The sequence below is a fragment of the Apus apus genome, chromosome 1, assembly GCF_020740795.1.
Source record: "Apus apus isolate bApuApu2 chromosome 1, bApuApu2.pri.cur, whole genome shotgun sequence".
Classification (NCBI taxonomy): Eukaryota; Metazoa; Chordata; class Aves; order Apodiformes; family Apodidae; genus Apus; species Apus apus.
The window spans coordinates 76,321,403-76,329,604 of NC_067282.1; positions in this window are offsets into that span (position 1 = coordinate 76,321,403).

An 8,202-nucleotide genomic window follows, 5' to 3' on the forward strand; every position below is an offset into this window, starting at 1 on the left:
AAAACCTCTCATTTGATATTTTTAAGTGCACATGTTAAGTCATGTGTATAACATGTTAAACTACATTAAACTGTGATAATGAAACTGAATAAAATATTTAATAAAATATTTGAAATATTTGAAAAGGACCTTCAAATAGATTTCTTTATGTTCATTCTATTTTGGTTATCTAGTGTGTGCCTGTAAACAGTTTCCCATTTAAAACTAATGATTGCAAATAAATACTATTCAAACAGAGCTTCTTTGATACTTCATCTGCTTTACTATCAAATTATTGTTTTCTTTAAATATGGATGAGTTAGCAGTATTTGCAGAATTTGTTTTTAGCTATAGTATGAATTTGCTGACCTTTCTATAGTTAAAAAGAAGCAAGCTTGTTTTCCACCTGCAAATGGAAGATGCCAACACCAGAGATGGATCCTCAGACCTGTAAGCTGTAGTTTCCTGTCAGCTCATCCATACAACTTGTACACAATGGCTATAAAGATGTCGCACATTTTGCAAAGAACTTCTGGCCATTGTTTTTTCTTACATGTGTCTATAATGGGAGCTTCCATGTTATTTTTAAAAACTTGGGAGTCTGGTTCATCGCTGTCAACATCGTTGGAAAGATCCATAGGCCTGTGTAAATGCCCCACAATTCAATGAATTTATATCTGTATAAAGGTGGAGATTGTAGGACAGAGAGAGACAGGACTCAGTGCATTTAGGCTGTGGGAGAAAAGTTTGCCTTTTCTCCTGAGCTTTCCAGGTATCCACTTTGTGTTTCTGGATTTTGTCTTCTTTGCATTGTTGGGAAGCTTATTTATAGTCCTCACAAGTATAAAAGAAGTCATCTCGCATGAAGAAGAGGCCCTTGCCATATTTGCCATCTTTGGACACTAAGAGAACTTCTTCAGAAGTAAATTTTCTTAGAAATAAATAGCAAGTGTCTGTGTTTAAACTTTAAGGTCCTCAGTACTTTGGAAATTTACCTAAACAAGGACTGTGTTCTACCCATATATTTTGACCTCTTGAGGCTTGAAAGGTAGACTGGTGAGGATCTTGTCTCTTCCTGTCCTCGGATGCCTGAAGTCTTCTTGATTGCAGTGTGTTTTTCTGATCACAGAAGACCCAAGTACAGACTTCATGAAGCCAGTAGATGCTGATTATTCACATGGGAGCAGAACTCTTGTCTCTGAGTCAAAAGTAGCAGAAGGGAAGCCTTTAGTGTGGGGTTTGTTTTTTTTTAACTACGTGCCATTTACTCAGGGAAGAAGAAATGTATGCAATCTTTCACTGCCTTTACTGAGTAGGCGTCAGTATGTCTGCGAAGAAATGCCATGAATAAAAGATCTTCAGCATTAAAGGCCATGTAAAGGTCATACTTGGGGAAGGGGGAGAAAAGGTCTGAATCAGTGTGCAAAAAAAGCTAGAAGAAATCTTAATGCTTATTCTCTCAATGTAGTATGCCTAGTCGGGGACATTGAAGTCTCTAGTCTGTTGTTATATTACCAAATTACTTAAAAACAGTCATCTTCATTTCTTGAACTCCGTCTGTTCTCGTCTGCTCTCGTTTTGTTCTCCCAACAAAAGACCTGCTGAATTCAGCTCTCAGTGTATCTAGATCTGATTTTTATCCAGCTCCCATGTTGCTTCTTGCAGCTGCTTGGCATTACACTGACAATTTCTTAAGTGTCAGGTAAGATAAATTTCCACTGATACTTTTGGAAGAATACGAGGTGGAAAGGCATCATCCTCCTCAAGTGCCACGCGTCTGCCAGGCACTTCAGCGTTCTCCCCTTGGTAACATTTGTTGGATCCTTTTCATTGTACATCCCTGAGTTTTTTTAATGTGCAGCTAACTCTGCTTTCAAACAGAGGGGTTTTTTCCTACAATGTGACAACATTAGGTGAGACAGAAAAGATACTTGAGCATACCATAACAATGCTATGTATCAGCTTGTGAAGCTGTCAGTTCTTCAGTAGGACACTAGCACTTTGTAACAAAATACATTATGCGTTCCTGTATCTACTGCAAAGTTCTGATATGTTTTGTTCTCATAAATAAAACCTGAAAGATACAATGCCTACCATCCATTCAGTGTCATCTTTTTGTGGACTGTTCTTGGCACAAAAACCATTAGAAATTGAGCTCTAATATATTTAAAATGACATACATCTGAGGTAGGCTTCATTAGTTACTTTCTGGTAGAAGATAACATCAGATCTTCAGCAGCAGCAAGCTAGCACAAGATGTAGCTCTCTCAGGCTTAGATGGAAGTCCAGTTGAAAATCCAGCCTTTATGAACTGACACAAAAAGTTTGCTCCATATAAAGCAGCACTTGATCCTGTTTGTCACAGCATGAAAGGAGAGGATCTAGTTGAAATAGACCCAAAAATCAAACCACTTCAGTCAGAATGTCAGGCTTAGCACCAAAGTGTTATTTTCTTGAATGCAAACACTGAATACTTTAATCCACTTGTGTAGTGTTTTGTTTACTTCTGTTACCTTAATGTTTGAATACAGAGAAGTAATATCGAGTGTCAGATGCATTTATTACAGCTTACACACTAAGACAAGGATGGCATTGCCATCAAGCAACATGCAAGACAAAAGAAAAAAAAAGAGGAGGAAAGAAAAAAACTGAGCTCTCAGAAATGTCCTTCTAATCCAAAAGTAGTTTTTGTAGTACATCCTAAAGTTAGAAATGTGGCCCACGAAGTCTTCCCATTCATGGCAGACCACTGGGCTCCAGTCAGATCAATCTGAGCATCAATTCCCTTCCTTCCAAGGTCTGGGTGGGTTCCCTTAATACCTGACCAACACCTAGAGTTTCCTAGGATGAAAAACCTTGTGTCCTCATGTTTTCATGAGTGAGACTCTTAAAATTCTATTGCTGCTGGAGGTCTTTAAGATTCAGCACCACGTTGGCAAAAGTTTCAAGGTCTACCATCTTAGATGTCAACATCAAGAAAGTTTACTGTAATGAGATTTCTGTTCTCATTGGAGCCCGCTAAATGCTGCTGTCTTATCAGTGTGTATGATTAAAACATCTTGCCATCTTTCTGGAGTTAAGCAGAATTTGGAAGTTAGGTAGTTCCAATCTGTCAGTAATTTAAGGTACTTGATTTTGACGTCAGTGTCCAGTAATTGTGGCGTTTGTAATGCCACTGTCTCTGCAGTGCTTGCTCGGAGCTGTGGACATAACAGTAAACCTGAGATCTTGGATTAATGTATTTTTAGTCTTACAAAACAAGTGACTTTGATTCAGACAGCTTGCAGCACACTGTTGTTGTTAGCACAGATCAAGGTGATGTCATCTGAAGCAAATTCATTGCATGGCTCTCTGACAGACAGTTACACTCTGAGATGGTCCTCATTGGCTCAGTCAAAGATCCATTCCTGCCTGTGGTGAACCTTTTTCCAGGACTCCTGATTGCGGCATTTGTCATGAAGCAGGGTCCTAGCCAAGGGAGGCTCCTTCCCCACATGCCTCCCAGCTTCTCCCCTTTGGGATAGCAAAGTGGATCTATACCACAAGAACTTTGTCCACGCAGCTGGGATCTCTTCTTGCCCGCAGATGTTTACATATATTTTTGTAAAACAAAATGAAACAAACCCACCAACCTTCATGAAGGCTTCAGGTTTCAGTAGGCGGTAATTTGAGGTATAATGTGTCTTCAGTTAGAGCAGCTATGTAAATTATCTGCAGAGATTGACAGGTTACACCAACAAAGCTGGGGTTCCTTTTGTTTTGGAGAGCAGTGTTTGCTAGTGGAAGTAAGGTGGCAGGGAAATTGCCATCACAGCAGATGGACTACTTTGTTGTCTTCAAGAGGTTCCAATTTCAAGATTGAGGTTTGCCAGCTCATCTGAAAAATAAGAGGAGAAATTGCAGTTCTAGTCAGTGGCTTGGAATAGATGCTGTGTTTTGCTTCAGTGACTGGCGATGATTTTTCAGTCAGAAATAGTATGTGAGCTACTCAGGGGGTCATGCAGTTCTAAACCATCCCATTCGCTTCTGGAGGATGGATGAATTTGGCATGCGAAGTAAGCGTTGCTAAAGAGTTGCGTGTGCATCATAAATAATACCAAGTGTTCATTTTAATGGGTGCATAAGAAAATTCATCGTGCTGTGTTTCAAGAAAAGCCGCTGTGCTTGACTGGTACGAGGCGCAGTTTTACCCTGAAAAGTAATGGAAGGAAGCACTCGCTGTATGACTGTTTCATCTGAGCACTTTTTTCTTTCAAAATACCTTTACTAGTAACTATCTGTAGTATGCCATATTCAGGATATAGTTCATTCAGCTCTGGGATCTTTAAAGTGAAGATAACTACTTGATTCTTATGCAGAAATCCACACCAGGAAGAGAGTCTTCAGGGTGGAGGGTTGCTAAAGGAAATGTTGTGTCTCATCAGATTTAGGACATGCAAGATGTATGATTGCAGACCTAGGAGCCACGCTGTTGGCAGGTAGCAGCACAGGTTCACGGTGGATTGTACTGACTTGCAATAGGGAAAAACAAAAGAGCCTATGGTTTAAATGTCAGGACAGCTGTATTTTAAACCCATTTAATTCACTGAGTCAAATACCTCGTCAGCACTGTGTGCTCCTGCCAAAGGGAGGGTTGCTGCGGCAGGAGGCTCTGTTGCTGTGCTGCTTGTCCTGAGAATTTGCTGTTTGTTGGTTTTCTGAAACTCAATATTCGTAGCTTACCAGTGGCTCTAAAGGTGGCCACAGGTTTCCAGATCGGTGGCAACTGTGGTGCGGTGATACTTGGTGCGGTCGTGTTGCCCACCGGCAGGTGTAGCAGCCCTGCTGCAGATGTGAGGCAGTAAAGTGGTCACCAGTGGTTCCCCAGCAACTCCGAGATCACTTCCTTGGGGTGGCCGACTGCAAGTACTGCCTGCTTCAGAGGATGGGGCGTGGATTTTAGGGTGGTGGCACTGGCAAGCCTGGGACAGACCCTGTTGTGCCCAGTGCTGCAGGAGTGCACAGGGAAAAGAGGCCTTGGGTCACTGGCAGCTTTGCTTGGGCCACGCTCTGGGAACAGCCAAGATCGGGGATGCTCATAAAAAGTCTGTATAGAAATTAAGCAGAATTTTACTCAGTCACACCCATACACACGTAACAACAGAATCCATTCAGTCTTTTATGGGTTTTCTAGAAAAACTGCCTGGAACACACTATGTTTGCTGCCATGACCTCTGACAGCTGCACTGCCCGTGCAGCATGTACTATGTACTTGGTTATTTATAAGAAGGTGAGGGGAAACAATATATATTTTTTTACAGATTCCTCTGTCTGCCAGATGGCAAAATGTACCTCACGTACCTAGGTCATCAGGTGGTTAGAACAATAATATTCAGGTTATCTGTAGGGCTGGGACCTTAATTTAACATTTTCAGATACATTTTGAAATTCACTAATTTCTGAGTGTTGTACACAGGATGCATGTTCCATGTGCGAGAACTATGAAAACAGTCAGTATAAAACCAGTATTTTAATGTTCAGAGACTCTGTTAATATGCAGGTTGTTTAAAAAAACTAGAAAAAAAATGTGCTGTTGCTCCTTGGCAAAGCAATTCTATAATTGACAGCCAGGGGTTGCCAGCAGGGGTTTAAAAGCAGCTTTAGCAATTAAATAAACACTTCTGGGCTTTTAAACCATTCAGAAAACACTCCCAAGTGCTTGGCAAGATGAGCAACTTTTTACTACTTTTGATTAATAAAACCACGAATACAGTTAGTTTTGCAAACCTCGGATAAGCAGAAAATGGTGGACATAATTTTTTAGATGCCGCACATTGCCTCAGACCTAGATGGGCGCCCCTTGCTAGCACTGCCTGTCACACTTGGCAGTGCTTGCAGGGGGACGTGGTGGCACGTCTGGAATGTGCAGCTGCCTTCAACATCAAACCACCGTCCAGTAAATCTCAGCCCTTGGAAGTCCATTGCTCTTAAGATAGAAGGGGCATAAAAGCTGTTTAAAAATATGAACTGGTTGGGTTTTGTCACTTTTGTCAAATCTATTGGGTTTTTATTTGATAGAGACAAATGTCTTTGTTGTATGGTTTTGTTCATGTTGTTGGAAGTTGAGAATGTCAAGCTTCACTTACAGATTTCTCACCTTCTATTTCAGTCACCTTTCCTCTCCTCTCATTGCTTGAGTTGATAAAAACTTGATGGACATCAGTAGTAAAATGTCCCACTGATTTTCAGCAGGATGGGCAGTGTCCCACACCTTCCCAAAGTACTGCACAACTCTGAAAAACCCACATTTTTTTAGTTAGTGGTATTGTAACAATTTTCCCTTACTGTGGCTGTGCATCAGACACAACTTCTGCAAAAAGATAGGCACAAGGAGTTGGGATCCTCCAGCAAAGTGGGTGCAGCAGCAAAGCTAGGCTCCCTGGGCTCTCTTGCACCCCAGCTTTCTGTAGGAAAAATGCCAGCATCAGGAACCTGACAGGCTTTTGAAATATAAAAATTATTTCCTCCTCGTAACAGTTTATTGTTGATAATAGATTCACAGTTCATGAGGACTTGGCCTGGTTCATTTTTAGTACATGGCTTGTTACAAGAACTAATGTACCTTGAAGTCACATGCTTTTAAATAAAAAAACCAAAACAAAACAAAACTCCCCATCAGCACTGCCTGTTAGACCTGTGATGATTGCACTAACTCAGACTAAGCCTTAACTTGCAAATAAAACTCCTACCACATTTCTAGATTTCTTTCTTAAAGGGGAAAAAAATTAAATTACATGTTATTTGTCCATAATTACTGAAGAAACTTTCAGATCAGGTAAACATAATACCAGCTTTTCCAGTTACTTTGACCATATAGATTTGCCAAACAGGTATGTGTAGGGGAAGCCTGTGAGATCAGGACCACTTTTATATGAAGCATCATTGCTTTCCCCCTGGAGCAGGCACCCTGGCCAGACGGATTGGATGGGGATGCCAGCTGAAGGGTGCAGAGAGACCCCCTCGGTGCCTGCTGCTGAAAGCTGCAGTGAGAGTTGCACCTGCAGGATTCATGTATCAAAGTAAGGGCTGTTACTCTGCCTGTCTGGTCAGTCAGTGAAGTGTTGCTTTTAATTTCTGTATCTTTCTCCTGCTTCTGTTTGAAAGCTGTCCTGTGCACTTTGGGAGACAGAGCTTGTGTTGGGTGAGAAGTTCTTGGGGGTTTGCGGTTGTTACAGTCAAAGATTACATGCTGGCTGTAGCAGCACCACAGACTTGCTTTTGTAATCTCTGTCTCTTTGAAACACTGGTGGTGGTGGTTGTCTCAGGACCCTGGGTGCATGGCATTATTGCTGATGTAAAGACATTTTTATCCTCATATTGTTGTTACCAGGCATTGATTTCATCAGCAAACTTGAAATCTGAAAGGGTGCCACAGACTTTAATCATGAAATGCTGTCACTAGAGGGTCTTTTTTAATCCATGTGAAATTGATACATTGGGGGGAAAAAAAAAATCAGGGTGCAGACAAGCCTGTAGGAAAGGCCAGCATCGATTTTTGCATTTTCCACTTGTGTTTCTGTGGTGAGGGCAGGTCGGCAAGCTGCTAAAATAACTGTTCACTGTAGAAACAGTAAACAGATGGATTCCCACGGCTGTCCATAGGTGAGTGTGGCAGGGCGGTGCTGCTGCTGCTTGTTCAGTTCCTTTTACTCCTTGTAGGTGGATTGCTATTAGTGTTGTTACATTAATTGTGCACTGTGAGCTGGCTGAGAGGAGCTTGGTGTGTGAGGTCAGCTTTGGGCAATTTTATTGCATGAAATGCAGCATCACAAACCAATGTCACAGTAGGGTGAGATTTCCTAATGGCATTTCATTTTGATGTTTAAAATGTCCGAAGCTCATAGCTTGATTTTTTTCTTTTGTTTTTTTTTTGACACGGAGTCATGTTCATACCAAGTACTCTTTGAAAGTCCAGCCTTTGCAAGCTATTGGCAAGAACCAATAGAGGGTCTTAAAAAGACACAGTGATTCTTGTCGGTGTGGGGTTTTCTTTCTTGTTACCAACTTGCCAACAGTTCAGTCAACCTTTTTCAAGATGAGAAAAGGCTGAAAGAAAGCTTTTTGAAATCTTGGGGTGAACATTTCTCTGTGTTCTTAGTTTGCTGCTCCCTGCTTTTTTTCAGAGGGGACTGTAAAAGTAGTCAGGCTTTTTTGGTGGTTTGTGAGGAAGATGTAACCTGATTC